At 42.4% G+C, this 15,152-nt stretch overlaps 1 long non-coding RNA gene across 4 annotated transcripts in view; it reads left to right on the forward strand.

Moving 5' to 3' along the window:
* LOC135184767 (uncharacterized) overlaps positions 1-15,152 on the forward strand; it is a 353,179-nt gene that overhangs the window by 54,384 nt on the left and 283,643 nt on the right. The gene's annotated exons all lie outside the window — the stretch shown is intronic.

The raw sequence follows: 15,152 nt of genomic DNA on the forward strand, positions 1-15,152 counted from the left end.
CTGGAGCCTTTCAAGACCCATCTGGATACATTCCTGTGTGACCTGCGCTAGATTATAAGTTTGTGTTTTGGCACAGGGTTGGATCTGAAGATCTCCAAAAGTCCCTTCCAACCCCTAACATCCTGTGATCTGTGATGGTCAAAGGGAATGCTTCTGTAATGAAGGCTTAACTATGCAAAGTGACCTAGAGTTTAAGGAAGTGGATTTGTGTGTGTGTGTAAAACTACTGCTACACCTTCAGTTTACTTTTATTCCCGATGTGAAATGTTATAAATTATGATTGAAGGAGAATAAAAATGACTATAAAGTGTTGTGTTACAAAGATGAAGTGAGCATTTAGTGGCATTTCAGACTAGCACTATGAATATCTGTTATGTTTTATTTTGGTAATTCCCTCTATGACATGTCTTTAGTGTTCTTATCTCGGAAGCTGCTTGTAGTTCAACATGACACTTTCTTAAGTCCATTTAGGAATTAAGTGGACTTTTAAGAATCCCCATCAATTTAGGAATTAAGTGGACTTTTTAGAATCCCCATCAATTTAGGAATTAAGTGGACTTTTTAGAATTCCCATCAATTTAGGAATTAAGTGGACTTTTTAGAATTCCCATCATCTATTTTAATGTGAAAAAAAATATTTTACCTCTTATCATGAAAGTTGTATTTTGCATTTCCATTTAGTAACCTGACAAATGTGACTTTCATAAAATAGGGAGACAGCATAGAAGAAATGAATTGACTTCTGTCTTGGAAATCACTGTTTTGCTTGACACAAGGATCAGAAACTTCTGTTAGGAAAAATGCAGAGTCCTAAAACAAACCAGCTGCGATTACAATACTCAAAAGAGGCCTCTCTAGTGCAAATACATTCTGGTAAAGATCTGCCTTTGGAAATTTAATATCTTTGCTCTAAAGCTGAATATTAATAGAAGTCTTTTCATTATATTGAGAAACGATGTTCTCATGCACTCGGTTCGGCAAAGCAAACCTTGCTTATTACTAGGAATTGAGAGAAGTCTTTATGTGTGAATATGCTAATACAACAGCAAATGTAAACACTGAAATCTTGGAACAACTGTTGCAGCTAAAATGGGTAAGAATCACACACAATCAATTGGGCTGGCAAAGACCTTTGAGATCATCAAGTCCAACCTATCACCCAACACCATCTAATCAACTAAATCATGGCACCGAGCACCACATCCAGTCTCTTTTTAAACAGTTCCAGGGACAGGGACTCCACCACCTCCCTGGCTCCAGGCAGCACTTTCATTTTGATGCTGGCGTGAGGCAGGATGGTTCTGAACAGCAGCAGCAAATATTCAATTTAATCCGTGACAGGAGGTAAAAGTAACGTGCATAAATTAAGTGGCATGTGGCTGCTAAAAGTGGTCTGAGAGGAGAAATGCTCTCCTATCAGATCTTTAGCCTAAAGAAGATATGCAAACAAGTCTTAGCTCAGCATCCACTTCTCACCTCAACCTTATACTGAAGAGCCTTTTCTCTTTAAATGTTTTAGTTCTCATTTCTGTCTGTGCACTTTTGCCTTGTACAAGTTGTCAGCATTTCAGACAAGCAGAGTGGATCGTAGCAAACATGGTGCATGCTCATGTATTTGTATGTTACATAATACTTGGATAGAAAATCATAAACAAGTATTTGAAGCCTGGGAGCTTGTAAGATGAGGAGACACTTCTGGTGCAGTCCTATGGCCTTGGATGTTTTGCAATGTGTGTGTTTTGTAATTTCAGTGTGGTGACTTAAAAATGAAATGTTTGAGCTGTACTTTAGTATCTTTGGCAGTATATTAGAACTCAGGAGCAATATCAAAATCTTCTCAAAACGGATTATTTTAGTCAATTTGTAACACATGCTTGTCTTAGTTAATTTGTCTTAATATGCTGGCATGGCTGCTGATCCAGTGTGGAAGTTGCAAATATGGATCTGGGTTTAACCTGTGGAGAGTTAATGGTGTGGTGACAATAAGATGGAGAAATTATTTGAGGTTGGTAATCTTCAGAGTTTAAACAGGGCAGCTTCTAGACTTTGTATCAGTAGAATTAGCACACTGCTTTTTAAAGGTGGAAGATTCTATACATTCACAGAGCAAGGATAGCATAAATAATGGTGGGTTTGAGTCCTTCAACAATTACCCTCTATGGAAGCTATGTGCTTAATTAGGTTGTTTGTATTAATATGTTGCCTGTGTAGTCATTTTTCTGCTTTTTCTCAACAAAGAAGAATAGATATAATTATTGGATAAGGATAGATATAATTATTGCATTGATAGGAGAAAAAAAAAGCAAGCTCAAGTGATTTTACAACACAGATATTGATGAAAATGTTGTTCAGAATGTGATAAAGTATTTGTTCAGGTTGCAAATGACACAACTAATGTACTTACATAATATTGGCTCCCCCACCGACCTACAGTGCTAAATTTAAGCTCTCACACTGGTTTTAAGGCCTTATATCAAAGTAAAACTTATATAGAACTTCTTGCCTCTTCAAGGATCTGTGAAATAAAACAACTGATCTCCTTAAAAGTTGAGTTGGTCAGGGTCGATGAGGAATCAAATGCGTATATTTTCAGCTTGAAAACTTCACTTTAGAACAATAATACATCTATCAGAGGCAGATTAATTTTTCTGAGGCTGTCATCTGACATGGGTTTGTGAATTTGGCACTTCTGAAAAGTCAGTCTGGGAAGTTCTATTACTGGCACTCTGTTCTTGACCACTGGAGGGGTTTGGGCTTCTTTGTGTAACAGCAAAGTGTGAAAATTGCTTTAATTAGAGCATGTTACTGAAATAACCTGCAGCTCCAAAGCTGACTGACTAGTCATTATGAAAGTGACCAACCAAAAAAAAGGACAAATACTAAGGTGCAAAGTAGTTAAATCAAATTATTCTGTCAATTTGCCATAAAGTGCTTACGCTGATTTCTTCTGTGCTACCTCACTGAGATCAAATAACTTACAGCAAGTAAAGCATTAAATATTTTCTAACCCTCAGTAGCCCCAAAGATGGTAAAAATCAGTCTATATTGTCTATATTTTATTTCAGAAGTACTGCTGTGTGTTTCCAAAGTCCTGAATTATCTCTTTACTGTCTGGTACTTGTTATGGGGACCTTGTTTTTCAAAAATAAGGTTTCCTTCCATCCACCTTCTTAGTAATATTACAGCTTGTTGAAGAAATAAATTCTTAGAGAGGGGGAGAGGTCTAGAAAAATAGAAATGGCTGAGTTTTGACAAATATATGCAGAGTTTCTTAAACATTTTACATAACGTTTAGGTATGCATGAGTGTATCACAGTATCACACAATTAACCCGGTTGGAAAAGACCTTTGAGATTGTTGAGTCCAACCTATCATGTAACACCTTCTAATTAACTAAACCATGGCACTTAAGTGCCTCATCCAGTCTCCTTTTAAACACCTCCAGGGATGGTGACTCCACCACCTCTCCAGTCAGCCCATTCCATCGTAGAATGGTTTAGGTTGGAAGGGACCTCAAAGATATCCAGTTCCAACTCCCCGCCATAGGCAGAGACACCTCCCACTAGAACAGATCTCTCAAGGCCTCATCCAACCAGGCCTTGAACACCTCTAGGGAGGGAGCAGCCATAACCTCCCTGGGCAACATGTTCCAGTGTGCTACCACCTTCATTGTAAAGATCTTCTTCCGAACATCTAGTTTAAATCTTCTCTCTTCCAGTTCAAACCCATTACTCCTCATCCTGTCATTACAAGACCTTGTCAATAGTCCCTCCCTACCCTTCCTGTAGGCCCTCTTCAGATACTGGAAGGCTACTGCAAGGTTCCTTGAATCCTATGTAATGTGTGCTATATGCAATGATTTTATGATGAAATACTGGCTTCAAAATTAGTGGCTGCTTCTCTCAAATTTGTTTGTAATTACTGTGTTCTAGAATTATGGCTGTAGAATTGTAAGTTGGCAGTCCTGAAAACTGTGGTCTCCTTTAGTCCAGATCTTGTCAACTGATCAGAAATTCGTTATTCTTTGGTTTCTCTTGCTTGACTAACTTGAACATAGAAACCAGGAGAAAGCCTATTGGAAAAAAAAACAAACACAAAGAGTAGGAAATCTATTTGTAAAGTTCCAGCTGTGTAATTTATGGTTCATGGTAATGACTATTTATCCGTTTCAGAGTTTAAATATACTTTTTCCCAGTAAATATTTGTGTTCTGCTCAGTTCAGTTTGACCTGAAGTATGTAAAACTCCTTCCGGCCCTCGTTGTTCAAAACCAACATTGTAGCCAGAGATCGAATTAGGTTGCATGTTTCTGATTTAAATTGAAAGTGTTGATGGATTTTTGTTTGTGTGTTCTACAGGATTAAAAGGCTTTGCCCTAGGACTAGATCCATAGGACACCAGGAGTTTAAAGAGTTCTAAATAGCTAGCATTTTTATCCCCTCCACCCATTCACCTCTGTATAGGATCTGTATGAATGATGTATTTGATTTTCAAAAGCAGTAATTTAGACCTAGGTTGTTGGGCTTTTTGATGTAGATGCACCTAAACAAGGCATTAGGTTTCTACTAATTTCTATGATAATTTTGACTTCAAGGGCAAATATTTCTGTCAGGAAAGGAAAAGAGGTAGCTGTAAGGAATTCAGCTATAACAAGACGTTTTACAGCTTGTTTTACTGTTAGTAGCTTCTCTTTACTTGCTTAGTCTCCTTAATAGCACAAGGTGATTCATGCAGCACATACTTTATTGTTAGCAGTAGTAGTAATAATCTCTTCTTGAATAAAATTCATTAGGCATGAGTATTTCCTTTTGTTTCTTTCTCCTTAAAGACAAATTGATGTAAGGGTGGTCTGCAAAGACTGAAGCTATGCTGTGTACTATGCCTATCTATTTACACCTCGTGTATTTGAATTGCTATATTGCACAATAATAGCCAGAGGTTTAATTACACAACAAAAAAGGTACAGCAGGCATGACTGCCTGGTTGCTATGGGAAGGTGAAATCATTTTGAATTTAAAGCTGCTCATCTGAATGTGAGAGGAAAGGGATTAAGGTCATCGTGTAATTACAGTTTTTAGCCCAGGCGCTGTGGCAAGATAAATGCATCCAGTCCGCTTTGGCAAAGACATTGTCTAGACCTATTAGTGTCTATATAGCAAGAGTAATTTAAGCAATGTGTCAGTCACATATTTCAGATATTAGATTTTCAAAGCAAAGCTTGTGCAACCCTTAAATGCTTGACAGTTCTTTAAAAGAGATGGACAGTTGTGGCTGCAAGCATGCAACACGGATATGTCCAAATGAGCCTGCAAAGTCATAGAATCATAGAATCAACCAGCTTGGGAAAGACCTCCAAGAGCATCCAGTCCAACCTGGCACCCAGCCCTGTCCAATCAACCAGACCATAGCACTAAGTGCCTCATCCAGGCTTTTCTTGAACACCTCCAGGGACGGTGACTGCACCACCTCCCTGGGCAGCCCATTCCAATGGAAAATCACTCTCTCTATGAAGAACTTCCTCCTAACATCCAGCCTAGACCTCCCCTGGCACAACTTGAGACTGTGTCCCCTTGTTCTGTTGCTGGTTGCCTGGGAGAAGAGAGCAGCTCCCACCTGGCTACAGCCTTCCTTCAGGTAGTTATAGACAGCAATGAGGTCACCCCTGAGCCTCCTCTTCTCCAGGCTAAACAACCCCAGCTCCCTTAGTCTCTCCTCACAGGGCTGTGTCCCAGGCCACTCACCAGCTTCATCGCCCTTCATTCCAGCACCTCAACACCTCTCTTGAATTGAGGGGCCCAGAACTGGACACAGTACTCAAGGTATGGCCTGACCAGTGTTGAGTACAGGGGAAGAATAACCTCCCTTGTCCTACTGGCCACACTGTTCTTGATCCAGGCCAGGATGCCATTGGCTCTCTTGGCTACCTGGGCACACTGCTGCCTCATGTTTAGCTACTATCTACCAGCACCCCCAGGTCCCTTTCCCCCTGGCTGCTCTCAGCCACTCTGTCCCCAGCCTGTAGGGCTGCTTGGGATTGTTGTGGCCAAAGTATAGAACCCTGCACTTAGCCTTGTTGAGTCTCATCCCATTGGCCTCTGCCCACCCATCCAGCCTGGCCAGGTCCCTCTGCAGGGCTCTCCTACCCTCAAACAGATCAGTGCTTGCTCCTAACTCAATGTCATCTGCATACGAAGGGTTAAGTCCTTTCAAGAGCAGCAGAAGTGTTACTGAGCAGGCTGCTGTTAGCCACCTGTTGTGGGTTAAGGGAAATTAAGAGTTAATTAATATAACAGTAAAAAAAGTCCTTCAGAGACTGGAAAGTCCTGGGGAGAGGGGCAGCCTGTCCCCGAGGGAAGCCCATGATATTGTGAGCTGCTCTTCCATGTTCCTGTATCTCCCCATTTGAGGGGGTGCACAGCCAATTCTAGGCTCTCTTCTTCACTCTGCTCCCCACACACGTGCTGTTATCTCGTGTTTGGATGGGGAGAGGTCTTCTCATGGCCTTGGCTGGCAGCCAGTTTCTAGCTACACCACTGGGCCTGTGTCACGGAAGGTAGTTTGGGAGGTTGTGGGGAAAATACATGGAGACTCACTTGTGGATTTCAAGTGATTTATTGCTCAAACACGGAGATCCCCTCCCGAACTAAATTCCCCACCTGAGTTCTTTTAGGATTGAAGTTGTAGAATAACAGTTCAGAGAATAGCAGATAAAGGAGAGTCTGTGATTTCCTTAGAGTGCTTTTGAGTCTTTACAGTTACTCAGTCTCTAGGTGAGGAGTTCTGTCTTTGGTTACTCACGACTCAGCAGCTCAGATTAGCAGGGTTCGAGGTTTGGGCGGTGTCCCTTTGCTCGTCAGGATGGGGCCCAAGCGGGTTCAGGCCTCTGCGGGCCCCTCGTGGGGCAGGGCCGATGAGGAACGAGAGGTCGCCGGAGCAGGAGCGAGGCAGGCAGGCAGGCGAGCGAGCGAGCAGGTGGGAGCAGGTACCAGCCAGCTAGCAAAAGCTCAAAGGCTCTAGCTCTAGTTTTCCATCCAGGCAGGCACACCATTTATACTGTTCAAACGAGGTGTAACCCACCAGTCCAGGCTATCTTACCTTATTCTTACAGACTGGCACAAAGTTACAATCAATCCATACAATTGGCTAATTTTTACCAAAACAACTTCTAAGACCACCCCAAGCTCGGCCCCCAGCAGTTGTTTGTCGAGTGGTGGTCATCATATCTGAGAACTCAAACCTGTTTTCCAAACCATAGCCATGTTTATGTCTTTTGTTTCTCCCAGAGAGAGATCCTCCCAAGGCCTGGACGTCTGCTGGCACAGCAGCTGCGCCAGTGCAAGCAGAGAGGAAATATTGGTTTGACTTTTTGGCTGGAAGGCCTCTGAGCCACACTTGTGTGTATACATGAAAATTCTGCCATAGGGCACAAAAAGGCTCTGCTCCCTTCCATGGCAGCCTGCTGAGGCCTGCTGAGGGGCATGAAGGCCTCCACAGGTGTGGGTCTGGGGGCAGCTTGGCCTGCTCCTGGGCCTGCTGGGACTGAGCGGGGAGGAGGCTTTTGGAAGGCTCTGGAAGGTTTTGGTCTGGTAGGTGAATATGGAGAAGTGATCCTAATTTGTGTGTATGAATACCTTTTCTATATATTTGTAGTAGCATTTCCATTTAAACTTCCAGTGCAGTGTGGAGCATTTGTGTTGTACTCTTTGGGAAGGGGTACAATGTCTTTTCTGTCCTTTCACCAAGGGCAGCTCAGGGCTCAAATCTGGGATGCCACCTTAGAGGAAGCTGTGGTGTAAAGGGGTACATGATGTTGTGATGGTTTGGGTGTTCCCCACCCCCCCACACTTTAGAAATCACCCAGACTAGACTCAGCCATCTCTGGAAATATGAATGAAGCTGTTTATTTACAGCTAGCACAATATACAAGCAGATATTTACAGTATATACAGTTATAGACAGAAATAGACAAGGTAAAAGGTAATACAGGAACACAACAGCCCTCCCAGAAACCTGAGTCTCCAGGAGGGGCTTTCAGCCACCCCTGCACCTTCCCCCTGCCCCTCTCAACCTTATCCCAGCCCTAAAGAATAACAGAGGTTCAGCCAAGAGGTTAAGAAGCAAAGGTGAGTGGAAGGTGAGGTTAGGGAGATGCAGCTCAGTCAGAAGCCCAAGGCAGAGTGTGAGACAAAATGGTGAGAGTGCTATCTAATGTTTTCATATCTTCTTCAGCAAGACTCTGAGGGAAGTAGACATCACCATTGTTTTCCTTTCACAGCCTATGATCTAGTTCTCCTCACCAAAACATTCTACCCTGCTTCAAACTAGCACAGATGTTCTTGGTAGAGATCAGCATAATCAGTTCTGGGAAGGATGCTTTTTCATTTACCTGATCAGTATTTTCTGAATCATGGCAGCAGCCTGTGGTTTGGAGTGCTCTTTAATAGCTCCACCTCCACTTAGGGGAGCTCTCTAGTTTACTGCATTTTGGATGCAATGGAAATAAAATCCCTTGTTAAAATCTGGTTATTAGAATGTTCCTACTGTAGTGTTTGGGTCTCTGACAGATGCAGATTTACAGAACTAACTCTGTTCAAAACTGTTATGTTAAGAAGTCCTGTTATCTGTATTTCACAGATCAGAAATTTAAGTACCCCCAAGCAGTGCTACAGGCTGGGGACAGAGTGGCTGGAGAGCAGCCAGGAGGAAAGGGACCTGGGGATACTGATAGAGAGTAGGCTGAAGATGAGGCAGCAGTGTGCCCAGGTGGCCAAGAGAGCCAATGACATCCTGGCCTGCATCAGGAACAGTGTGGCCAGTAGGACGAGGGAGGTTATTCTTCCCCTGTACTCAGCACTGCTCAGGCCATACCTTGAGTGCTGTATCCAGTTCTGGGCCCCTCAATTCAAGAAAGATGTTGAGGTGCTGGAAGGTGTCCAGAGAAGGGCAACAAAGCTGGTGAGGGCCTGGAACACAAACCCTGTGAGGAGAGGCTGAGGGAGCTGGGGCTGTTTAGCCTGGAGAAAAGGAGGCTCAGGGCAGAGCTCATTGCTGTCTACAACTACCTGAAGCGACATTGTAGCCAGGTGGGGTTGGGCTCTTCTGCCAAGCAACCAGCAACAGAACAAGAGGACACAGTCTCAAGTTGTGCCGGGGAAAGTATAGGCTGGCTGTTAGGAGGAAGTTCTTCACAGAGAGAGTGATTGGCATTGGAATGGGCTGCCCAAGGAGGTGGTGGAGGCACTGTCCCTGGAGGTGTTGAAGCAAAGTCCGGATGAGGCACTTGGTGCCATGGTCTGGTTGACTGGATAGGGCTGGGTGCTAGGTTGGACTAGGAGGTCTCTTCCAATCTGGTTGATTCTATGATTCTAAGTGCAAAAAGCCTTCAGCCAAATTCTGGGACATTCCAGTGTTGCAGTAGGGCAGCAAGTTGTTTCCAGAGTCAATAGTAAACAAATTAATACCAGGTTTTAGATTAAAAGCCAGATTTAGATAGATATCCCCATAAAAACACTGAGAAAAACCATATGTTCCACTCTTGACATCTGCATTTCAAGCTTGGAGTCATTTAAATTATGAAACTAACTTTTTTTTTTTTCACATGAGAGAAAAAAAATAATTTGACTTTTGAGCTTTCTCTGGAAGAAATACTGAGATGGTCCAACTGAAAAGAGAGAGCAGGATAGAGCAGAGCTGCAAATTGCTTCTATCTAAGTGGGTGCTACTTGCCTAAGATATAAAATACAACTGTCATATTTTGAAAGAATGCTGAAAGAATCTTCCCACAGGTGAGGGCCCAGTTTCTTGACTGGTGTGTGTAGAGGGCTAAGCTTTGTCATTGGAACTGCCTGGCTGCACATGAATAATTTAGTGACTCAGAGGAAGTGGCAGAAGCAGTATCTGTAGTTCACCAAGTAATTGCACCTCTCTTTAAGTTAAACATGAATCCACATTTTCCAACAGTGCTAGCTGCTTGAGTTTTCTGGGTTTGAGTACCATAAAACAGTTCTTGAAGTGTTCAGATATTGTCATGGTAGTGGTAAATAGTAAGGAGCTTCAGTCAACTCAGATGTCACCTGATACAAAAAAAAACCCCATTGATGTTGAAGTCATTTGATGCAACATGTTCTAGTCACTAGGACACTTGGGTATTAGAGTGAAGTTAAGCAGATGGCACATGGCAGTGACAATGGCACAAGACATTGGCAGTGACCCACGGAGAGTGCATTGCACATTTTATTATCTTTCCAGGCTGAATGAATCTGCCAAACAGAAATCATGAGAGATATATTACCTTTTTGTCCCATAAAAAACACTTCCTCTAAGACCTTTTTTGGTTTTGCACTTAGAGGCTTGCTCGATATTAGCCAGTAGCAGAACAAAGCAGTCTCCTTATTTTGTGCCCCACATTGATTGATGTGTTGGCATTTTTTAATATACTGGAATCTGCATTCTCAACCAGGTTGCAATCAAGATAGAGACAGTCTCTAGCCTTGCTTTGTCCTCATTCCTTCATTCTATTGCAAAGTACATTTTGAGCCTGCAATTACTGCAAAACTTAGGAACACTCCTTCCACTTAATGATGTTAAAGATACAGTCCTGAGTCCCTATAGAATTACAGTGCTGATGTTTGATGCATGTACTTGGTCTTATTTGGAAGTTGTGGTTTTGTTTGCTGGAGGAGATGGGTGATTGGAGGTAACCAATAGTGGTTGCCTTCCCTTTTCTTCCTCCAAATTCACCACTGGAAAGCACTGAATTTATATTTAGTGTAGTGACTGAGAGTTCTTATTATTTAACACTGAAAAAAAATGTTATTTTGCTAGGTATACCTTTAATATAAGAACAGACACAATTCCCATTTAATTTCTCTTTCAGTGGTGGTGGGATTTGGAGGATTTTTTTGTTGAGCTTTTTTCAGAGGTCACAGAATTAGGTAGAGTGACGGAAGGATGAATGAGTCTTTATTATTATACTAATACAATTATTTCTCTTTTCAGACAGTCATTTCAGCTTCTTTCCTTTAAGAGCATTAAATGAATGATAGCTCTTTAGACCCTTGGTTTCTCCATACCCTTTGAAATTAGGAAGTTGTTACCCTTGAATACTTTTGTCTTCAGTCCAAGTCATTTGCCCTCTCTACCTTGATAGTTAAATGGCTCCAATAGGTATAGTCCTTTTGCTGTCATTAGACCCATTCTCTTTTTGTTTGGTCCTGGGAGTTCATAACAACTTCAGCAGGTCAATTTTCTTCCTCTTTCAGATCTCTCATCTTTCTTAATTATGGGCTGTTTGAGTTTCCAGTGGTGTTTAACTCGGAAGCAGAAGTTACCCCCCAGTAAATTGACCAGACCAGCTCAGATGGCTTAAAAGCAAATGAAGCAATGCATTTACAGCAAGCTAATTTTACAAACCTATAATACAATGCATATGTACAAAAATAGATATATTTACAAATATTTACCATCATTTAGAATTTAGAAATAACACAAAGACCCTCACAGGGATTGCGCTGAGTTATTCCTCAGCCCCCCAGGGACAAAACCCAGAAGGGTTTCCAGCAACCAGACCTGCTCCCTCCTCCCTATCCCATTACTTCCCAGGAGGTTTGTACCAGCAAAGGTTAGGACAAAGATAAGGGGAGCAAGGTGAAGCAGAAAGTTGCAAGGAGACTGAAGCCAAGGACAAAATCACAGAACCTTAGAGGTCATAAGGGACCTCCAGAGATCAAGTCTGACCCCCCTGCCAAGGCAGAATTCCCTAGGGTATCTTGCACAGGAGTACATCCTGACAGGTATGGAAAGTCTCCAGAGAAGGAGACTCCAGTCTGTCTGGGCAGCCTGTTCCAGTGCTCTGTCACCCTCACTGTAAGGATCTTTCTCCTCATGTTGAGGTGAAATCAGTTTGTAGCTGTTCCTCGTTTTATTGCTGCTGACCACTGAAAAGAGATTGGCCCCATCCACTTGACACCTACCACTCAGGTATTTGTACACACTGATCAGATCTCTCAATCTTATCTTCTCCAGACTAAATGCTCCCAGGGCTCTCGGTCTCTCTTCGCAGGGCACATGCTCAAGTCCAGCAAGTCCCTGTGTCTCCTGAATTGGGGAGCCCAAAATGGGACACAGTATTCCAGGTGTGGTCTCACTAGGTCAAAGTAGAATAAAAAAGAAAGGATTGTTTACACACTGACTTTTATCCCACGTGGAAAACTAATGGAATCCTGTAGATCTACCTTTGTTATTCTGTTTGCATCCAATAGCAAATTATTTACCTTGCTCACCATTTTATATCCAACGTCTCTGGAAAGTTCCTCTTCCTTGTTTACAGTAAGACACAAAAAGTGAAGCTAAGCCTTAAACCATAGCAGGCCTAGTGTAGGGGCGAGGCTTTGGCTGGTTGAGGCCTAGGTGTGGTCTGCTTTGGGGGTCCATTGGGAGAGCTAGGCTGAGAGTGATTCTGTCTGTATATATCCTTTGTGCTTTGATACGTTTTGTACTTTCTCTTTACTTTTGCAAATAGAATTTCTCTTTAGCCTCCAAACCTGCGTGGGTGTTGTTGTTTTCACTCCGTTGGGGTAAAACATCTTCTGTCCCAGCTCAACCCAGGACAATAGCCAAAGGTGTAATTTTCTGAAGGTGTATGGTAAAAGCAAGGCAACGTTCTCAGCAGTGAAAGTGGGAGCCTGTAGGTGGTTCACATAATGTGTTTGAATGTTTTACATTAACCCATGGTGTAAAAACATGTTGAAAATAAGCTGACCAGTACTAGATGTGTGATAAAGCCATTGCCTTTCTATGTGTGACATTGTCAACCATTACCTACTATTTAATTGAATACTTGGTGACAAAAGAGAAAAATGTCTTCCTTATGAAGCTGAACACTAAATTGAGCATTTTACTTCCAGAGGTTAAGGCAAAGCTAGCACCAAAGTTTCTGTACTGCATGCAATACCAGTTTCTACTTTCTACTCCTGCATTCTCTTAGGGAATCCTGCAATGGGCTAAAGCCTATTTCCCTTTCTTTCCTCTTTTTTTTTTTTTTTTTAATTTTGTAATTTTTTTTTTGCTGTTCTATACTTACTTATCATAGAATCAATCAGGTTGGAAGAGACCTCCAAGCTCATCCAGTCCAACGTAGCACCCAGCCCTGGCCAGTCAACCAGACCATGGCACTAAGTGCCTCATCCAGGCTTTTATTGAACATCTCCAGGGACGGTGCCTCCACCACCTCCCTGGGCAGCCCATTCCAATGCCAATCACTCTCTCTGTGAAGAACTTCCTCCTAACATCCAGCCTATACTTTCCCCGGCACAACTTGAGACTGTGTCCCCAACCCCACCTGGCTACAATGTCGCTTCAGGTAGTTTTAGACAGCAATGAGGTCACCCCTGAGCCTCCTCTTCTCCAGGCTAAACAGCCCCAGTTCCCTCAGCCTATCCTCACAGGGTTTGTGTTCCAGGCCCCTCACCAGCTTTGTTGCCCTTCTCTGGACACCTTCCAGCACCTCAACATCTCTCTTGAATTGAGGGGCCCAGAACTGGACACAGCACTCATGGTGTGGCCTGAGCAGTGCTGAGTACAGGGGCAGAATAACCTCCCTCGTCCTACTGGCCACACTGTTCCTGATGCAGGCCAGGATGCCATTGGCTCTCTTGGCCACCTGGGAACATTTATTTATACACATCCTCCTAAGTGCTATTCCTTTTGGCACTTCTTGATGCATTTAAGAACATCAGACTTAAGCATTTTATCAGGCAACGTCCTTTTGCATGTCTAATATTTGCTGAATGTTTTAATTGCAGACTTTGTAGTCTTCCGAATTTTGGATTGCTTTTGGACTTTAGCGTGTGAGAGGGTGTGGCTGTTTGAGCTAGATTTCCAGCTCAGACATAAAACAACATTTGGAACAGAGAAACTTATAAGTGGAAGCTCTGAGTGGAGAGGTGAACATTCCAGGGATAGGATATAAAATGGCAACAATGGCTAAGTTGATATACTTTCATTGGAGCATCAAGAGCTCTGTCTGGAAGCACAGCTTCTGCCTTCCCCTTGCTGCTTCTGCTGTGCCCACTGCTATCTTCCCCCACCACTGTTTTGGCTACTGCTGCTGCTGCTTTGCTGTTTCACTGCCACTTGACCCCTTCCCCATCTTCCTAAAGGTTATTATGCTTTCTGTAGTAGTTTATTCTTCTTATACTACTATATTTAGTTTAAACTGTACAAAAATAACAATTTCATTTTTGTTCTCCTCCAACTTTCCAAAAATTCTGAGCTGTAGTGAATTTACTTCACTGGGGAAGGGATGCACCTTAACCCAGCACAAAGGGGTATAATTTCTTACAGGTTCATTTAGAAGGATTAAAAAATAGAAGGTCAGGTTACACTGAAGTTTAGAAAACACTCTGCTGAAGTGACTCTCTGTTAGGAAAAAAATACTCCTCTCAGATGCAGTTCCTTACAAATTGCATATTAAAAAGATTCTAAACTTCACATAAGTGTGCAGGCAGCCTGCACATCAAGAGCATGCTAGCATAGAATAGGCCAAAATATAAAGAACACCCACAGCTATGAGAAGAAAGATCCACTGCAATCCTATATCTATGGAAAACTTCAGTGTAAAAAGAGTAGAAAGGAGCAACATCAGCAAGAACTACTTCATAATCCTGTATTTAGGGAGTTTTAATCTGAAAGTTGACACGGTCACACTTGGATAATGAAAATTGATAGGATTACAGCATAAAAGATGAAGGGGTAGAGTGGTAGGGAATGGTTGAATGCTTTAGAAGCTGAAGATAGTGACAAGAAATCCATGAGCTAATGAATAAGTATATGTTTAGGAGTCAGAAGCCCAGGTTCTGTGACTGATTCATATGACGTTACACAGACTGCTTAATACATTTGGTCTCTGCTCGTTCGTGTTCAAAATGGAAATAACTGCTTGCCTGTCTTTCTGAAACACTCTCAGCCTCCAGACAACAGTGCTGTGTGCTCTTGCTAAAGCTAGAATATTTTATCAGCAATATTGCTATTAATAGTATGTGTAATGTACAGAGCAAGAGGAATAAGTTGCTTTTCCTTTGGCACAGGAAATGAAACGGTATATTATAGTGTGTATTTGTGGTTTATATGCCAAGCAATCTCTGCTGTTCTGTT

Source organism: Pogoniulus pusillus, chromosome 21, assembly GCF_015220805.1.
Source record: "Pogoniulus pusillus isolate bPogPus1 chromosome 21, bPogPus1.pri, whole genome shotgun sequence".
In the NCBI taxonomy this organism is placed as follows: Eukaryota; Metazoa; Chordata; class Aves; order Piciformes; family Lybiidae; genus Pogoniulus; species Pogoniulus pusillus.